Source organism: Alligator mississippiensis, chromosome 6 (assembly GCF_030867095.1).
Source record: "Alligator mississippiensis isolate rAllMis1 chromosome 6, rAllMis1, whole genome shotgun sequence".
Classification (NCBI taxonomy): domain Eukaryota; kingdom Metazoa; phylum Chordata; order Crocodylia; family Alligatoridae; genus Alligator; species Alligator mississippiensis.
In genome coordinates this window covers 71916488-71935852 of record NC_081829.1, presented here as the reverse complement: position 1 = coordinate 71935852, position 19365 = coordinate 71916488, and the positions used below count along the sequence as shown (strand labels likewise).

Sequence of the window (19365 nt, the reverse complement as noted above, 5' to 3'; positions counted from 1 at the left end):
GGCAAGGTGCAGGTGGAAAGAGTTAAATGTAGCAGAATATACACGTGTTTTGAATAAGGAATGAAACTTTCCCCCATAAAGGCATTATACATATTTATTAAAGGCTAAAATAGAATTATACCTTATAGTAGATAATTTAAGTTTAAAAATGATAATATAGATGTTTAATGTGTATAGTTCCCCAATTTTGGTCTGTTTAAGGGCAAACAAGAAAAGCTGAAAACTGACAATAAACTTCAGAGCTTTAAACCCAGTAACAACTGTGTTAGCTCCTGATATGGCAAAATACTCTAAAGTTCCAGCAGCTATAGCAAGAGGGGTAAAATTATTTTTAATGTTAAATTTGTCTAATATACTATTTTGGTTATTTCCTTAGCACAAAGGTGCTGGTATCATTTCAAACTGATATCCATGGGAACAATAGTATTATGTTTTGTAAAGGTCCCAATTCCAGTTTCCAAAATAGTGTAATAAACCATTAAAAATAGTAAAATAAATGTAAATAATCCTTGTCACTTAATATATATGTATGTACACAAGAAAAGCACCCCAAGACTTGTAATAACATATGCATTGTTACTACATGTCACAATTGTAAATGTGTAAATATAGATAATATTTTACTGCAAGGAGTTTTCCTTGGTAGGTTTGTGTGTGTTTGGGGTTTTTTCCCCTCTCTTTTGCAGAAGCTATAGTGTAAAATTCAATCTAGTAGCAAAGGTGACTGAAAGACTACGAGGCCTCATTACCATCAACAGCATTTTCTTCACCAAAGCTATGGTTTTATCATCACAGTAAAATTGTTTTGTCTGTCTGGTTTGTGTTGTTTGTCTTGTTGTGTTGTTTTTGTTTACTTAATTTATTAGTTTATTTTAAGTTGGCAAAAGTTTAAATGTATATGAATATCATAAAGATGTAATAAAAATCATTGGTAATACTCTCTCTAAAAATTAAATATGTCTGTGGATCCCAGACCAGAACACTTCTGTCCAGTTGGACTGGAAAGTTGTTCTAATCTTTGAAACAAAGAACAGCAATTCATGTGAAAGTTTTAAGTTGTAAAGTTTACTTGTTTAACAAAATGGCATTTATTAAAAAAGTAATATGTGTGTTTAGTAAATAACTGGTTGAAATGTTTTTCAGGCTATAAAGGAAATCTCATTTGTATTTAGATACTATTTAGAACACCAACATAACAGGATGTGTGAGAGAACTGCATTAACCCATTGTTTTACAGGAAAAACAAGAGTTGATAAACCTAGCACATCAGTATTTGTATAAAGAAGTAAGGAAACTCTTTACTGATTAAACCAAAATACAAAGTGGACGGCCCATGAAGTTGGTGATGAACATGGATGGATCAGTTTAATAATGTGGAGATACCGCTAACTATGACATGTATAAATGGTTGGCACAGTTAAAAAGAAAAAAAATTGGCAACCCACTTTATTGGAAATTGATGATCAGTTATGTATCTATAACTGGAATAGAAAAGAAACATACTTTGGATTCCAAGTGAATTGGACTGGTGCGTATCATTAACCATTTCATTTCCTCCCGTGCAGCAATGTATGTGTAATGTCACTGTTCTTCAAACTCCCCTTTTCACGTATTATTTCACAAAACAAATAATTCAGGATATAGGTATAGAAGATAACAGTTTGCTGAATGTTAATGTTTCTGTAGGAGTCAGTTGGACAACCCTGCTCAAACTTCTGATGCAGAATGTTCAAATAACCTAATTAACCACTGCCACTCGTAATAATGCACAAGTGGGCAGTATTTCAATAAAGTGGGCAGTATTTCAATATTGCATCAGGTAAAGAAATCTTGAAGGTTTCAGAAAGGGCCAAACAAATGTTAGCATAAAATTGGTATGACATCTTCATGGGATGGGCTTCTTCAGGAACAGCTATTTTAAACATCTTGTAGCCAGTAGGTTAGAGAAAATTATCACTAATAAGCCCAGTCAGCAATACAGTGTATGAATGTGGTGTACATGACTAACAAAGAAGCAGATAACATGAAGAAAATGGAACAGATAAGAAAGGAGAAGTTGTAGTGTCAGCAACTAAAAGCAGACCATTGAAGGCCAAATGCCTGTGCAACATCCTTGGCAGGAAGACCAGTTCAGGCTAGCTAGATAAGGAAAATCTTTCTATGTGATGAGCAAACAGCGCATGCCTTGGAGAAAGGGTTCAAGAAACCTTGCCCAGCAACATAAACTGTATAAAAGGAAGCAAGAGAAAGGATGACATAGGGAAGAACCTGCCTTGCCACTGAAGCCTATGCCTGTGCATGCCAGGTTGGATACCCCGCTCCCTCAATGGATAGGGACTGGCCATGCCTATCTGCAACACCCTTGAAATTATGTAAGTGTGTCATCTGTGAGAATGTACTTGTGAGTGTGTGTATGGTAGGGTAACGCAATTTCTAATAAGTTAATGGTCTCTACCAAGTGTATAGCTCCCCAGTACACTTAGCAATAAACTACCCCACTGAAAAGAAACTGACTTTGTTATTAGTCTAAATTTTGGGAAACAGTGTGCACATGAGTATGATTGGTGAGAAGAATGACTGACACATGGTGTGATTTTGGTAAGTATTTAAGGAATCCTGAGGCATGATTCGGCATGCAAATGGAATAGGGATGCTTGAGAGTACTTGAGGTTTGAATGGTGTGCAAGCTTACTTGGTTGGTGATCATACCCACATGTCTGAGATGTATGAGCAGTGACTGTAGCAATTAGAGAGAGAGAGGGGTGACCTATTGGATTGGATTATAATTGGATACTTACCTGCAAAAGCATTATTGGATCAGGACCTCAATCATCCATTAGACTGGTAATTATCAGCCTTACCTCACTCTCCGTCTGAGACCCTCTGAGGGAAAAGACTGAGGGCCCGACTGTCACTGAGGGACAGACCGGCAGTTCTGTTTATGGTGCATTGCAGTTAACCAGTGTATATAGTTAATGCTTGATGTTATGTACATTTCCTACTGTTAATCTTGTTTTTGTTGCGATTGTGAGTTTATAATATACTTCTGAACTTTACTGGAGCCTCTGTGTATTTATAGGGTATATGAGGGCGGGCTGTAGCTCTATGTATATCACTGACTCCAAAATCCACCCCTAACAGAGATAACATATGAAAGGCCCTGGCTGCCTGAGGAGGCCTAACAACCCTCCACCCCTTAGATTTCCCATTGGTGGTCAGTGTCCAGGACACCTGGCGGTGTCTGCCTTTTAGTGTAAGGTCTTTGGAATAGCGCTGATGTACCAAAGATCACAACCTTAAAGAAACAGGCAGTAGCATTCTGCTGCAGGTACTTCTAAAATATAATAGCCCTGCACCACACCATGCATATCTACACAAGATGCTACAATGACATAGGACATAGCATCAGCGGGCAGAAACCATGATGCCTCAGTTACATCAGACAACATGGAGCTCAAAGTTTTGCAAAGAAAATGTTTGGGTGGTAGCCAATATGGATAATGTTACAGAATGGTGACAGGTAGATGTATAGACACGGTTGGAAAGTTCAGAGCCAAGGATAATGATTGTTCATTGTTTGGACTCATTTGCTGCTGTCTCCTCTATCCCAGATTTAACAATGAATGCCACTTTCCTCTTAATTCCTTGCTTCTTTACTACCCTATTTTTGTGAGTCATTTGAACATTCCCATAACAATATTATCTTCTCTCTGCACCTGTTCTCCAGTCTCCCTTTTTTTTCCATGGTGAAAAATAAAATGAAGAAAACCTAGATTATCAGGGCATGAAAAAAGACTGAAGCAAGTAAATATTGCTTGGCCATTTACCTTGGCCAAGTAGCAACAGACATGAAGGCTAACCATCTGCAAACATCTGAAGGTTGTAAACATCTAGGAAATAGATCCATTAAGTAGTAGAATAGCCTCCCAAAGGGAGTAATGGTAACACATCACTAGCTGCAATGTTTAAAAGTACTCTAGAAAATACATTAGATTTTATTAATAATAATTGCAGTGAAAAGGAGAGGGGGGCATAGAATAGATGATTTTTCAGCTTTACGTTTTTGAAGACACAGGGAGTAAGCACAGGAAGATATGATACTAAGTCAACCTCAATGTCAATAGCTGTTGTTCTTTTGGTCCACTGGTCACCATTACAACAGGCTTACCAACAGTTTGCCATAGTTAATACCTATATCACAGATCAGTATCTTAGAGACCACTGGCTGATACTACGAGCAAATGTCAACTTTTTAAATAATTTACTCTTTTCTGAATTCCTTAAAGAATTGTTGCTATCCTCCCACTCCTCTGATCCTGGCACTTTCTCCCTACCTCTCTCTTTCTCTCTCTCATCCATTTATGTATGTGATTAATAAAAACTACTTGATCAGTTTTAATTTGTGTGCATTTTTATTAAGCATTTATGTTGCAGTAGCACCAACAAGACCTAATCAGAATTAGGTCCCCATGTGATATAGAATCATAGAAAATTAGGGTTGGAAGGGGCCAGTACTGAGCTGCCACTACTGGGGCTTGTATTTCAGGAAGTTACTTTTTTTACAAGTTTAGACAGTGTGCAAAGCAGAGGGTGGATATCTGTGCATGTGTGCTAATGGCAGGGCCCCCAAGTGAGAGTTGCTCTGAATTTCTGAGTTCTGAGATCAGGGAGGTTTCAGTAGAGGAGCTCATCTAATCCAACCCCCTGCCCAAATCAGGACCATCCCCAATTAGTTCATTCTAGCCAAGCCTTTGTCTAGTCGGGTCTTAAAACCCTCCAAGGATGGAGATTCTACAACTTGTCTGGGCAACCTGACCCAGGATTTTACTATCCTCTTGATCATAAGAGTTATCCTAATATCTAACCTAAACTTCCCTTGCTTCAACTTCAGACCACTGCTCCTTGTTCTGTCATCTGCCACCACTGAGAACAGTCTAGCTCCATCCTCTTTGGAACCATCCTTGAGGTAGTTGAAGGCTGCTGTTAAATCCCCCCTCAGTCTCTTCTTCTCTAGGCTAAGTAATCCCAGTTCCCTCAGCCTTTCCTCATAAGTCATGTGCCCAGCCCCCTAACCATTTCCATTGCCCTCTGCTGAACTCTCTCCAAGTTGTACACATCCTTTCTGTAGTAGGGGCACCCAAAAATTGACACAGTACTCCAGATGTGGCCCCACCAATGTAAATAGAGGGGAAGAGTCACTTCCCATGATCTGCTAACAACAACACTCCTACTAATGCAGCCCAGTATACTGTCTTTTCAACAAGGGCACACTGTTGGCTCATATTCAGCTTATTGTCCACTGTAACCCCCAGGTCCTTTTCTGTAGAGCTACTGCTTAGCCAGTTGATCCCCAGCCTGTAGCAGTGCATGGGATTGTTCCATCCTAAATGCAGGATTTCACATTTTTTCTTATTGAACCTCATGAGATTTCTTTTGGTCCAATCCTCCAACTTGTCAAGGTGGCTCTGAATCCTAACCCTATCCTCCAATGCATCTGTTACTCCCCCCAGCTTGGTGTCATCTGCAAACTTGATGAGGGTTCACTCCAACCCATCTTCCAGGTCATTGATGAAGATACTGAACAAAAGCAGTCCCAGGACCAACCCCAGTGGCATTGCACTTGATTCTGGGTGCAAACTAGACATTGAGCCATTGACTACTACCCTCCGAACCTGATGATCCAGCCAGTTTTCTATCCTCCTTACAGTTCATTCATCCAACTGATACTTCCTTAGCTTGCTTGCAAGAATGTTGTGGGAGACCACATCAAAAGACTTGTTAAGTCAAGTCATCCACTGGTCTCTCCGCATCCACAAAGCCAGTCATATATGTAAACATACATGAAGATGCAAACTCCAAAACAAACAACTTGCAAAAGAAGGAATGAAATTTTCTCCTTGTGGAGAGACAAAGGTACAATTAATCTATACATTTTCTTATATGCAGCTGTATCTTTTCTTTTAAAAATCATTAATTTAATTTATGTTCATCCCTATTGAGTTCTGTGAATGCTCCTGAAGCTCCTATGCAGTCATGATTAAGCCTTGACAAGCTTAAAGGTTTGGCTTGGAAATAAATTTAGGACTTCAGATACCCATTTGTTTCTTCATTGCCAAGAAATACAGATGAAAATCTCTCAAACATAAGGTTTCTTTTTATGTTTCCAGTTTTACATGGACCATAAACTCCAATTTTTTTTCTCTTTTTTCTGCCTCAACAGCATAAAGGAGGAAGCTCTATCCTCAGACTACTATTTTAACAAAACTTCTTTTTACTACACTGTAGCTCCCATTATCATGAGAGCTGAGTCTCACAGCCTTAACTGCTCAGTACCCCCTAGTGAAGTAAAGGTGATTTTCATTTTACAGAGAAGTAAGTCAGAGAGAAAGAAACCACTCTCTCAAAGTCACATTGGAAGTTTATGGCAGAGAAAGGAATGGAACCCAAGTCTCTCAAATCACAGGCTAATCTAGTGACTCCTGGATATTTATTTCCCCTTGGTACTTCCAGTAGAACATGGACCAGTGGTGATATGTAGGGGGGTGCATGGGGGTACACGTACACCCCCTGAGAGCACTGGTGCACCCCCTGACAGGCAGAACCCCCCACTTAGATGACGGGCAGTGGGGCAGGCAGAAGTGCCGGTGCCCCCCCTGCAAGTGCCAGCTGGGGAGTGGGGGTGCCAGATGAAGCACCGCTGGCACTTCCGAGAGTGCCACTGGCACTTCCGGAAGTGTTGCAGCCGCTTCCAGGAGCACCACTCATCCTCCCTGGCTGGTGTGATTGGCCGCAGGGGCACTACCCCCCTGGTCACCGACTGGCCACTGGGGCACCAGTCACCCATGACATGGTGTGAAGTTTTTCCTTTATACTCAAGAGTCTGGTTTTTACTCTTACCTCTCAGATTGTCTGACTTGGGTACTTCCATGTTTAAATCTGATTCTCTCCTGCCACGTCTTGATCTAATTCTATGTAATCAGTTGGGAGGTGTTACTAACACAGAAGGACACCAGCAATATAGATAAATTTTTTTTTTCCTCTGATTGATCTCTCATTTCCAGCTCTTTCGGACAATGCCCAGAATTTTTATCACCAAATGAATCCAATTTGAATGTGGCTGATCAATTCTCTTTATTATAAAACAAAATCCTTTTTTTTTTTCTTCTTACAGTTTTGGTCATATAACAGTCATACAGCCTGTGACTCTTTCAAACTGTCTGGCTAATTTACTTTCAAGGACACTTAGTTGCAATTATTTAACATAAAACAACATGTATAAAACTAGGTAAAGTCAACTTTGAGAACTGTTTATAATTTTTTTTTCTTTTATTAGACTAAAAAAAAAAATCCTTCAGTCTCTTGCTTCTTTTTTTTCCAATGGATCCCAGAGCACAACTTGGCCCTAATCGAATCTCAACAAGACCAAGAAAACAAAACCAGGTAAGAATGAACTTGACCTTAATAAAATCCTCTGTGAATCTACCGCTCTTTTCCTCTCATAGCTTTTGCCCTTGTCTCTCTCCTTGAGACAGGCAATTTAACAGTCATCTCTTCTTCAAGGGCTCCCGGTCTTCCCTTCCGGTTGAGTCCCTCTCCTCCAGACAAAGCCGGCTTCCGGGATCTCCCCATCCCAGTCCCCACACCGCAGCTCCTCTTCCTCCAGACCTCCGCTCTATTTTTTTTTCTTGCATGCCACACCCCACCATGCCACCGCCTTCCAACTTCAAAGAACAGCTGCTCCAGAAGCGGCGTTCTCCTGGCATGATCTCGATCCCCATTCCCCCAATCTCTTTTTTAGCCAGTCCCTCATGACACATGGACATAGACTTAATAGTAGATGTTTCTTAAAGCGTTACTGAGATGAAGACATATTGCTTTGGGAAATTTCAGAATTTTTTTATACCACTTGTGCCCTAGGCCTGAACTTGAAATTGCATCCTGACAGAAGACTGAGTTGATGATGGCCATGCTGAATAACTTGCCACCCCAGTAACACCAACCAGCTCTGGTATCAAATGTTGATTCAGAGTCAAGGTTTCTTTCACTACCTTCAAAATCTATGTTAGGTTTGACCGAAGTTACCTATGGGACTGCCTCATCTTGTTTTAGATAAAACAAATAGTCAACCTCAACAGAAAGACTCACTGGTGGGAAAGACTAATCCATGGACTTGGAACTCACATCCTAAAGAAACTAGGATATTCATTAAACCTTACTTACTCCCAAGCAGAACATACATGGCATGACTTTCATTTGATCTAATAGGAACAGCAGCAAGCAAATACCACACATGAGCTTCAGGACAAGCAGACTAGAGGAGCAACAGAGAGCAAGACAGAGATTTAATTTGATATGCCATTTAGATGTCACACTAACAAGTGCTCTACAGCAAGATTAGATGGACAGATAGACACAGAGATCAGCCTGAATAACTCTATTTCATTTCAGAATAATACTATTAGCCAGTGGCAGAAGCACACAAATATAAGTTTAAATATGATTACACAGTATGAGGGAAAGAGAATGAAATGGTCATTCACAAGATACAAGACATAGAAGTGTTTAGGTCAATATAAAATGTGCTCTTTAAGAAATCTGTTTTTGCACAAATATGAGAATCAACACAATATGAAAACTTAAAAAATTAAATCTCATTCTTTGCCTTAGAAAGGTTGTTGATACAGGTTCAGTGGTGTGGAAAAGTGGTTAATAAATACATGATTTTGATACATATTAGCCTGTCAAAATAGCAAAATAGCTATATGCATAGAGTATCTGAGACTATTTAAAGGCTGAAACTGAGAGGCACTGAGTAATTTTATGAGATAAATGGTACGTAATGTGTGACAGGAATCTCATTCCATTTGGAAACATGAAGAAAAATCTGCATGAATATCACTTTTCTAATCATGCAAAATTGCCAGGTTGATTTTTGAGTCATTATCCCTGTAATCAGATAAAAAGTTTTCAAATACAAATTGTTCCCGTTTACAGCCTCTTGATCATAGAATGTCTAGACTATTATAACAATACATTATGTTTAGACTAAATACTTACACCATCTGCACTGTAAGTGAGGGAAAAAAGAGTTTAGAATACTGCTTCTCACAAAATCGAGTGACAGTATTCCACCGAGGCAGAACTTGGCTACAAACACAGGATAGCATCCTTTAGAAGTTATTTTACTTACTCATTAATATTGGCGGTGTAGTAGTTCCACACCACCCAGTTAACCATTTTTTGCTTTTATACAGGCAAAGCTCACTCTTTGACACAAAGATTCAGCCACTCAGTACAGTGTGAAAGGCTGTTTCAACCCATCATTTCTGTTTCTGAAATGTTTTTAAATGATGCCACATGCCAGTGGCTTCTGATTAAAGCTTGGGAGAACTGGCTACCATTCTTCCTCTGTCCTCAATTAATTGATTGTTGTTGAAAAAGGGAACAAGAAGTATTTTTCTTTGAAAGATCCAATTTGTTCAGGTTTAGTGATACAAGTGCTATATTTGATTCTTTCATGCCACCAGAGCAAAAATATTCATATACTTCATGCTTTCTTTATATTCTTATTTTGAATCTAATACACACAGAACATATTCTTACAAATAAGTCTCAGTGGTATAGAGACTGCAGGGCCCAGTAGAACTATAAGCTACCTGTTATACATAAAGTGCCAATTGTATAAATATTAAACTAGATGAAGGATGCATCTCTCTAAGACCCTTTTAAGATTTCTTCCTTGTCTGCCAGATATCAGTCTGCCAAATAATGGTTCAAGTTCAGCAACTGTTCAGATTCAGACATCAGAGTAATGGTATCCACCACTGTTCCTGAGAATTTGATGCAGAGTCTAGCATCAGCCAGCTCATCACCAAAATGGGTAGCAGTGACCAGGAAGAAAGAGAAATCCATCCTTCAGCCTGTCTGCACTAGCAGGGCTCTTATAAATGGACAAAGTTGCTCTGTATTGCAGATACTGATGCTATACAAATATCACTACCTTTTGATGTGAACATCCTACCTACTTCAGTAAGGCACTTGCCTTCCCACAAGTACTAATAAGAAGGAAATCAAACCCTTTACCCATCACAACCATTAGTTACAGGTGGATGGAGTTTAGTAATAAGCCTCACAACACTGAATATAAGTAGAAAGATATGTAATAATTCCAGTGGCCAGATCTGAACCTGTTCTCAGTTTATTTCTGAATTGGACCCCAAACTGGAAGCAGCTAGACGTGTTGTTCTGCTTCAGGTGTGGCCAAAAACTTAAAAGATAGTTTATTTCTTCCATTTGAGGATGAAATATCAAGCAGCACCCAATATGCAAATATTCTCCCACTTCTGAATTTGGGCCTAAACTCTAGCCCTAATTCAGCCTTTGAACCCAAACCCTTCAGTCAATCTCAGTATTAAACCCATCTGGGATTGTAAGAAAGACAAAGGGTTAGATATTCTGTTTATTTTTATCTTGTTTAAAAGGACTATAATTCATAAAGAAATAGGTAATAAATCAATATTCTGTCAATTACTAAATATGCAGCAAATATACACCAAGTCACCTCTGTTCAGAATTATCTAATCATCATGTCTATGTTAAGATTAAAATATGAAATACTAATTAAGATCTGTCAGGAATAAAAACTATATGAAGAACTATAAAAATTGCAATGTGTGAAAATCTCTAGCCACATACTTGCAAACTATAAATACGTTACTGAAAACTGCAGCATTTGCCTTGCCATAACATCTTTCATGTTCAAAGCTGTGATTTCCTCAGCATGTTCAGCAGCAAATTGCCCTGTTTTGAAACTTAATAAGTCAGTATCACTTTGCTATCTATGGGTATTATGGAAAGGACCTAGAGAATACTAACAGTAAGTGAACTTGGAGACATCTGTCTGAGTACTAGTAATTTCCACTATTATATCAGCCATTTCCAGAAAGAAGCTTTAGTTCCAAGATCTGAATAATATGGACTGCATTTTACTGAGAACCTACAAATATCAAAGAGTAAAATGTATCTAATTAAATAGATGATTAGCAATGCCCCCATTTACTGGAACAAAAAGTAAAGGGATTTATTCTGTGAACTTTGTAACTGTAGTCTGAAGCTGAATTCATCAAGAACATCTCAACCTTCCTCACTTTAAAAACAGGACACATTCTGAATCATGCATCTAAGGTTGTAAAAGATTAAAGATAAGCTTTTTTATCCAGGTTTTCAGGAAGTTACAAAAAGTATTGTTGTGCCTGTATCTGAGTACCCACTAAGAGTGGTGCTTTTATTGTTTGTTTTAAAATGTAAAAACTTTCCTGTTTGTAAATCAATCATCTAAATAAAGGGTTTGAGTGTTTCAGAGACAGAGATAAATATCTATTATTATTATTTTCTAAGCATTTCAGAGACAATGTCACAAAGAGGCTTCCAAAAACATAACAAACATATCCCCCACAGAGAGCCATACTTGCCGTAGAAGAACAGATTGGTATCTTTTGTTAAGTACTACTATACTTTCTTTTTAATATGATAATGGATTTCATTTGCCATTTATATTCTTTTTTCTACTATTAAGATATCCAAATTTTACTGATTCCTGTGCTGTGTTAAAGGGAATCGTGTGTAATTCAAACTCCTTCAACTTCTGTAAAATCTAAAGTCATTCTTGAACCTACAAGACACATTACCAAAGGACAACAAGGGGATGCATATGTACATTATTTTACTCACCTGCTGAGGTCACTAAGAAAACAGCTAAATAGCTGTTCATGATTAACATATTACATTGCCCTTCCTTTACTAAAAATTCACAATTTGTTTAAAACTTGATTATTAAAAATGAATTAATTGGCAATCTGGGAATCACACCAGAAGAGGGATATGGAACATCTCTCAAGGACAGCTCTTATCAACCAAGGTATTCCACATGGATATGAATATTCTGTGCTATAGAACACTGCAAAAGGACCAAGATGACATTGCCATTCTAATCTCCCTTTTCAGTTGCTTACAATTTTCTCAAATACATTTTTCAGAACTAAATCTTGCTCCTGTAGTGACCTTGATCTGAAAAGCAGCAGCAATGTTCGTGCTGCAGTCATACAGATGCAGGGCTACACAAAACCCAGAGGGCTATGCAAAAACCACAGAGAGGAGTTTTGTACTGCCTTCTGCAAAATTATAGATCACACACTGGAGACAAGGCAGGGCAAAAATTTACAATTATGTAAATCATAGGAAATTAAGATTGGAAGGGACCTCAGGAGGTCATCAAGTCCAACCCCCTGCTCAAAGCAGGACCATCCCCAACTAGATCATCCCAGCCAAAGCTTTGTCTATCTGAGTCTTAAAAACCTCCAAGCACGGAGACTCCACAGCAGCTTGGGTAACCTGTTCTAGTGTTTTGCTGCACTCCTAGTGAGAAAATTCTTCCTACTATCTAACCTAAACTTCCCTCACTGCAATTTGAGACCATTGCTACTTGGCCTGTTATCTGCCACCACTTAAAACAGCCTAACTCCATCCCCTTTGGAACCACCTTTCAGGTGGTCAAAAACTGCTATTAAATCCCACCTCAGTCTTCTCTTCTCCAAACTAAATAATCCCAGTTCCGTCAGCCTTTCCTCATAAGTCATGTGCTCAGCCCCCTAACCATTTCTATTGCCCTCTGCTGGACTTTCTGCAAGTTGACCACATTCTTCCTTAGGTGGGACACCCAAAACTGGACACTACTCCAGATGTGGCCTCACCAGTGTAAACAGAGGGGAAGAATCACTTCCCTTGATCCGCCAGCAACAATACTCCTACTAATGTAGCCCAGTATGCTGTTAGCCTTCTTTGCAACAAGGGTACGCCATTCATATTCAGCTCAATGGTCATGAGGACCATTACCGGATGCCTTATGCCAACTCCAGTTGACTGCTTACCAGTCCTCTCAAGCATCCCCCCCAACCCTGATGTCCACGGATAACCTGCTATCTTGGCCCTAGGCCACAAAGCCCAAGTTCCAAACCATTCTTTGCATTCCAGCCTGTCAGGTGGTCACCGGATATGGGTGCATGCCTTTGCATCCAGTTGACATTCACCAGTCTTTTCTAGAGCGTCATGACCCTCTGGTCAGTCTGGTTCGGGCTCTCATTCTGTCTCTCTATTCCCACCTGCCATGACTTTGATGTTTCTAGGTTGTAAACGAAAGGGAGGGGTGATGACTTCCTCGCCCCAACCATAACTGACCACCAGTTCACACTCCCTGAGCTCCACATTGAAAAAAAACCAGAGAGGGCAACAAAAAGTCCACAAAAAAAAAAAAAAGAAGATTCATTTAAGCACATCAAGTTCCCTCCCCAGTAGTCAGGGGTAGGACAACCCACTGTGCTTTGCCTACCATCTCTTTTGACTCCCCATGCCTACTGGCAAGCGGAGAGGTTCTTGGGGGTTTTTTGTTGATTACTGCCGTGCCCGGCTTAATTGGCTGCCTGCGGCAGCTAATTGATGCATACAAAAAAATGTAAGCTGAGGGAGAGCAGTCGTTTCTCTCTCTCTCCCTCTCCTTGGCTTCAGCTGTTTCCTCCCAGGCACCTGGCTCATGGTGCCTCCAACAAATGGGTTCCTCTTTTTTTCCTTTTTTTTTCCTCTTGATCGCTGCCGCGTCCAGCTTAATTGACAGTCTGTGGCAGTTAATTAGTACTCTTAACTGAAACCCAAACTAGCTGATAGGGAAAGTCTGTTACTGCACTCTCTCTTTCCAATCTTTTTCTTTTCTTTAGTGAGGGCCCCCTACGAGCCTCCAAGACCTTATCAGTCTCCTGTCCCACTCCTGGGAACTTCAATCTTGGGCTGGGTATTGCAGATGTCCTACCTGCCCACCGTCTTCTCCTTCACCTTCTCCGCCCTCCTCCTGTTCCCTGCTCAGCCCCAGATACTGCAACCACCATGGATCCCCGCCAATCCACCTCACCTGACAAGGTGGTAAAAATGATCTCAGGTGGACTGGGAGCTCCTGCAGTGGCATTGAGGTAGTATTCTGGCCGAACCTATGCCCATGGCTAGGGGAACACTCCAGGTGAATACTGGAGTGGTCCCTCACACAGCCTAGTAGCCACAAGCCTGAAAACCAACTACCACCTGAAGTCTTGGAACCCATTCTCCACTCAGACCAATAAGCTTATTGAATCTGCAGATATTATGTTGCCTATAGCATGGGCCTCCCATCAGTGCAGCAGGCAATATTTTGCACAAGAACTGTGGCTAAATAACTTTATCCCTGACACAAGCTTCCACCCCTCAGGATGGCAGCTGCATTGCAGGGCCTGGACTACTCTTAACCATCTCAGAATGGGTGTTGGACAGTTTAAGGTGAGTAAGTACTCTTGGGGCCTCTCCAGTGATGCTGGCTGCAACTATGGTGCTCAAGCTTGGATGGCCAACCTCATCATCTATGAATGCCCTTACAGACCTCCTTCAGTAGCCCAAGGTCTTATTGACATTGATCATTCTATGTGTTGCTGGCTTTCTGGCCTTCATGCTTCCAACATACGAGTGTGGTGACACTTGCTTCATCAGCAACAGCAGCTTACTGTCCACTGTAACCCCCAGGTCCTTTCCTGCACAGCTGCTGCCTAGGCAGTCAGTCCCCAGGCTGTAGTAGTGCATGGGATTGTTCTGTCCTTAATGACCCTCATGAGATTTCTTTGATCCAATCCTCCAATTTGTTGAGGTCTTTCTGAATCCTAGCCTTACCCCCCTGCATATCTTCTACTCCCTGCATCTTGGTGTCATCTGCAAATTTGCTGAGGGTGTTCTTCATCCCATCTTCCAAGTCATTGATGAAAACATTGGGAAAAAAAACAGCCACAGGACTGACCCCCGTGGTATTCAACTTGGTACTGGGTGTCACCTAGACATCAAGCCATCGACTATTACCCTCTGAGCCTGATGATCTGTCCACTTTACAGTCCATTCATCCAACCTGTACTTCCTTAGCTTGCTTGTGAGAGTGTTGTAGGAAACTATATCATAAAACTTGCTAAAGTCAAGGTATATCATATCCTCTGGTCTCCCCTCATCCACAGAGCTATCATCATCAGGGATCTGGGTTTTCCATTTGCCATGGGAAAATGGGGATTTTCTCCTTTAAAGGAGAAAATGGCATGAAACTAGAGGTTTCCCTTTGCAGGCTGGCAGAGTTCCAGCCTGCAAGGGGCTGCTTGGGACTGTGGGGAGCAGGACATAGAAGGCATGGGGAGCCACACGAATGTGAGCATGCACACATTTACATGGCAGCCAGGCAGTGTGGTGCAGAGCAGCTGTCACAGCTTCCTTCAGGTAAGTCTACAGGGGTAGGGTTGGCATAGGCAATATATAGGGGGGTGAGCAGGAACAGGTGATGCATGGGGGTGGGGGGGTCACAGGCAACATGATGGGGGGTGGGGAAGGCCCCAGTGATGTGGCGGGGAGCAAGTGCCCCCCAGATTTCTGTACCCATGTCAGGGCATGGGGCTGTAGCCAGGCCAGACCAGATCTGGGCAGCAGCCACCTCTGCAGCCCAATATGTGGGATTCAGCACAGGAGGGAGCACTGTACTGGCATGGCCACCAAGTTGAGGCACCCCCTGCCCACCTAGCATCAGAGAGGAGCACAACTCTGCCACCACTGCCCCTGTTGCCACACCTCATCTTGGTGACCATAGCAGTGCAGTGTCCCCTGCCATGCTAGGTCCCACCCACTGGGCTGCAGAGGCAGCTCCTGCCCAGAGCTGGTCTGGCCCAGCTGCAGTTCCATGCCCTGCAACCCACTGTGGGCACAGATATCTGGGGAAGTGCATGCTTTCCCCCACCCCTGATGGGTTGCCTGTTCTCCCCTGCCATCCCCATGCATCTCCTGTGCCCACACACACCCTTTCCCACACACTGGCCCCCTACACAGCTACCACCTTCCTTACACACTGGGGGGCTAGGGCCTGGGGGCAGTGGGTCAAGAATGAAGGGCACAAGCAGGCCTGGGAGGGGCTGTGGATTGGGGTAAGGGGCACTGACAGGGCCAGGAGCCTGTGGGTCAGGAGTGAGGGGCACTGGCAGGGCCAGGAGGCTGTGGCTTGGGAGTGAGTATCAACAGCATGGGCAGGGCACTGGAATATCAGGGATGCTCAGTGCCACAAAGCAGTGCGGGGTACAGTCACAGCTGGACCTGCATCCTGGCGAGCGGAGAGGGTAGAGGGAACCCTGATTTTCAAAAAAACCCTCAAAATCAAATTCCAAAATAGGTATATAGAATATATTTCATTATAATGATTGAGGCAATGGTAGGCTTCCAAATTGCTTTAACATTATAAATATATCAATAAAACACTGTGTTCAACTGATACCTATAGATATAGTGGCATTTCATTTTAATCATGGAAAAATGTAGTTTGGGGTTTTTAAATCAGAGAATTTGGGATTGTTAAACAGAGAAAATCAGGATCCCTGCTCATCATTGAAAGCAATCTGGTTGGTCAGGCATAACTTGCCCGTGTCAAATCCAAGCTGACTGTTCCTAATTATTTTCTTTTCCTTCAAGTGCCTAGAAATAGATTCCTTGAGGATCTGCTTTATTATGCTTCCAGAAACTGAGGTGAGGCTAACCAGTCTATAGTACCCCGGATCCTCCTTCTTCATTTTTTAAAAGATGGGCATTATATTTGCCCTTTTCCAATTATCCAGCACCTCCCCCAATAACCGTGAGTTTTTAGAGATAACGTCCAGCAGCTCTGCAATCACATCAGCCAACTCCATCAGCAAACTCAGGTGCATCCCATCCAGCCCCATGGACTTATACACATCCAGCTTTTCTAAATAGTCCCTAACCTCTTCTTTTGCCACTGTTGGCTGCTTTCCCCAAACTGTTCTGCCAGGTGCAGTAGTCTGGGAACTGAACTTGCCTGTGAAGACTGAGGTGAAAAAAGCATCAAGTACTTCTCTTTTTCTGTTTCCTCTGTCACTAGGTTGCCTCTCCCATTTAGTAGAGGACCCATGCTTTCCCTCATTGTCCTCTTGTTGCTGACATACTTGTAGAACCCTGACCATATACCCTTGGTATTGGAATTCTGACACACTACAACCTGTCAGACATCTGACTCCCCAGGTACCTCTCCACTTTTACCTGCACTGCTACATCCCCCACCCACCCCCCCCAACCTGTCCCTCACCCCCTGACACCTCCATTTCCATTTTCACTGACTGCCTTTCTTGCCTGCGTTGCATGCTAACCTCTGGCTTCTGTACTATTTCTTCCATCCAGGAAGAGCACATACACCAACTGCAGCTGCTTCCTCAGGCTGATGAAGGGTTTTTCAACCCAAAACCTTGCTAAGATATATTTCTGTAGCTATTCTGTTGGTCTGCTAAAAGATACCAGGTTAGATTGACCCAAAGAACCTTGTCTGCCAGTGCCATGTCCTTAGACCAACACCCCTAGCACCTGTCCCCAGTCAGCTGACTGGAAGGATGCAGGGCCCTGGGCACATCTAAGCCCCAGGGCTGGGGCTGGCAGGGAGGGTTCTTTGGCAGCTGCTGGAGCAGAAGCTCCTGCAGAAAACGAAAGGCTCTGTGATAGTTGGGTGTCTGAGATGCTGCTAGTGCTACTGTGCTTCTCACTAAGTTATTATTACCTGTTGTTATTAAAAGTAATGGACAAGACTGAGACTATAGGGGAGGAGGAGGCCTCATTGAGACACACTACTCTGTCATGTAGAGGCCCCAGCATCAGTGAGGGTGTGCCTTAACACACACATACAGTCACACGTCACGAGTTTTGCTTGTCAGCAGCTTGAGGTGCAGTTTTCCAGAAAACCCTGGATCTATCTCCTTGAAACCTGGCAGACTTCATGGCCTCAGCAGGGGCCACCATGCCTACAGTTTTCTCCCTGCTGTGCCTTAACATACATATGTGACAGGAGTTGTGCTTGTCAGCAGCTTGAGGTACAGTTTTCCAGAAATCCCTGCACCTATCTCCTTGAAACTTGGCAGGTCTCGTGCTCTCAGAAGGGGCTACCATCTCTGCTGTTTTCATCCAAATCTGCCAAAAAATGACAAAGGTGTGGACAGTTTTGTGCTTCTACATTATAGTCTATGGGCGAAACGTCGAAACAGCATCAAAACAGGGAAAGTTTTGACTAAATGAAATGGAACAGTGCTTTCAAAATGAAATGAAACTCAAAATGAAACACTGTCCTGTTGAAACGGTGAAACAAAACAGTGCTGTTTCACACAGCCCTAATGTTTAACTGCTTACTTGCATACTCCAAACCTTGAGTGCAGGAAGTTCACAGGCTGCAATCCTACAACTTCCTGTCCTTTTTACATCTCACTTCCTGTACATAGAAACAATCCTGGATGGAGAAGCAAGGAGTCTGCAAGGAGTCTGCAAACTAACACCATTTGAAGAACAAGCAGTCCAATATGCATGGTGGTAATTTGGGCTACAGGATATGATATAGATAGGGAAGGGTACATCAAGTGGCCTGGGCTGGCTGAAGGTATCCTCAGGGTTGATACCTATGCTGAATTTAGGATGGCATAAGACAATGTTTTCAAGGCTGTTTCTGATTCTGATCCTGATCCCATTTAAGTTAATAGCAAAATTCTCATGAAGTTCAGATTCTAGCTCTGATCCTGACTGCTGGCTCTCTGGGAACCCAGCTCCTGGACTTTGCCTACATATAACTGCTCCTGACCGGCCACATTCTGGTCCCTAAACCAGCATGATAGAAGAAGTGTAATGTTTCTCACCAGTGACAGACCTCCATTGGAAAATTAACTTGTGAATGACCCTCCACAGAGATTGAGGTATGCATCCTTTGATGGGGGCCTGGCCCTTCACTGATTTCCTGGTGATATATCACCCCCTCCCTCAATCTTAAAACAGCTGCAGATAAGCTTTTCCCTAAAATATATGTGCAGCAAACATGCATGGAGAATGGAGAAATAGATTCTCTTTACCTGGACTGACCTTCTATAGAGTGACATGATACAGATTGATGGGCAGACAGCAGCAAAAATATAGCTTTCCAAAGTGGACTGATGGTGGTAAATAATAAAAGACCCACTTTTGTGGTAAATGGACGATCATTATATTTTTCACATGCATGGTGGATTAAGAAGAGCAACTCCAGAAATCAATGCATTAATCCAAATAGAATTATCACAAGCTCTGCATGTTTTCTGAAAGTGTTTAAGGAATTCCTCAACTCTCATTCTTTGTGCATGACCCTTCAGCCATTGTCTGCAGCACTGAATGATCTGGGAATTGTGCATTCTTGTTTCCTACATGGAAGTGATAGTATTGTTATTTGGCCATCACTGCAGAGAACAGGCCGAACCTTATCTC

At 42.0% G+C, this 19365-nt stretch overlaps 1 long non-coding RNA gene across 1 annotated transcript; it reads left to right on the top strand.

The window, feature by feature from the left end:
* Window positions 1–2195: 2195 nt before the first annotated feature.
* LOC109282386 (uncharacterized) lies at window positions 2196–11363 on the top strand. The gene is made up of 3 exons (XR_002089355.2): window positions 2196–2372; window positions 7334–7440; window positions 7918–11363. It is a non-coding gene; the product is annotated as an uncharacterized LOC109282386 (long non-coding RNA).
* The last annotated feature ends 8002 nt before the right edge of the window (window positions 11364–19365 follow it).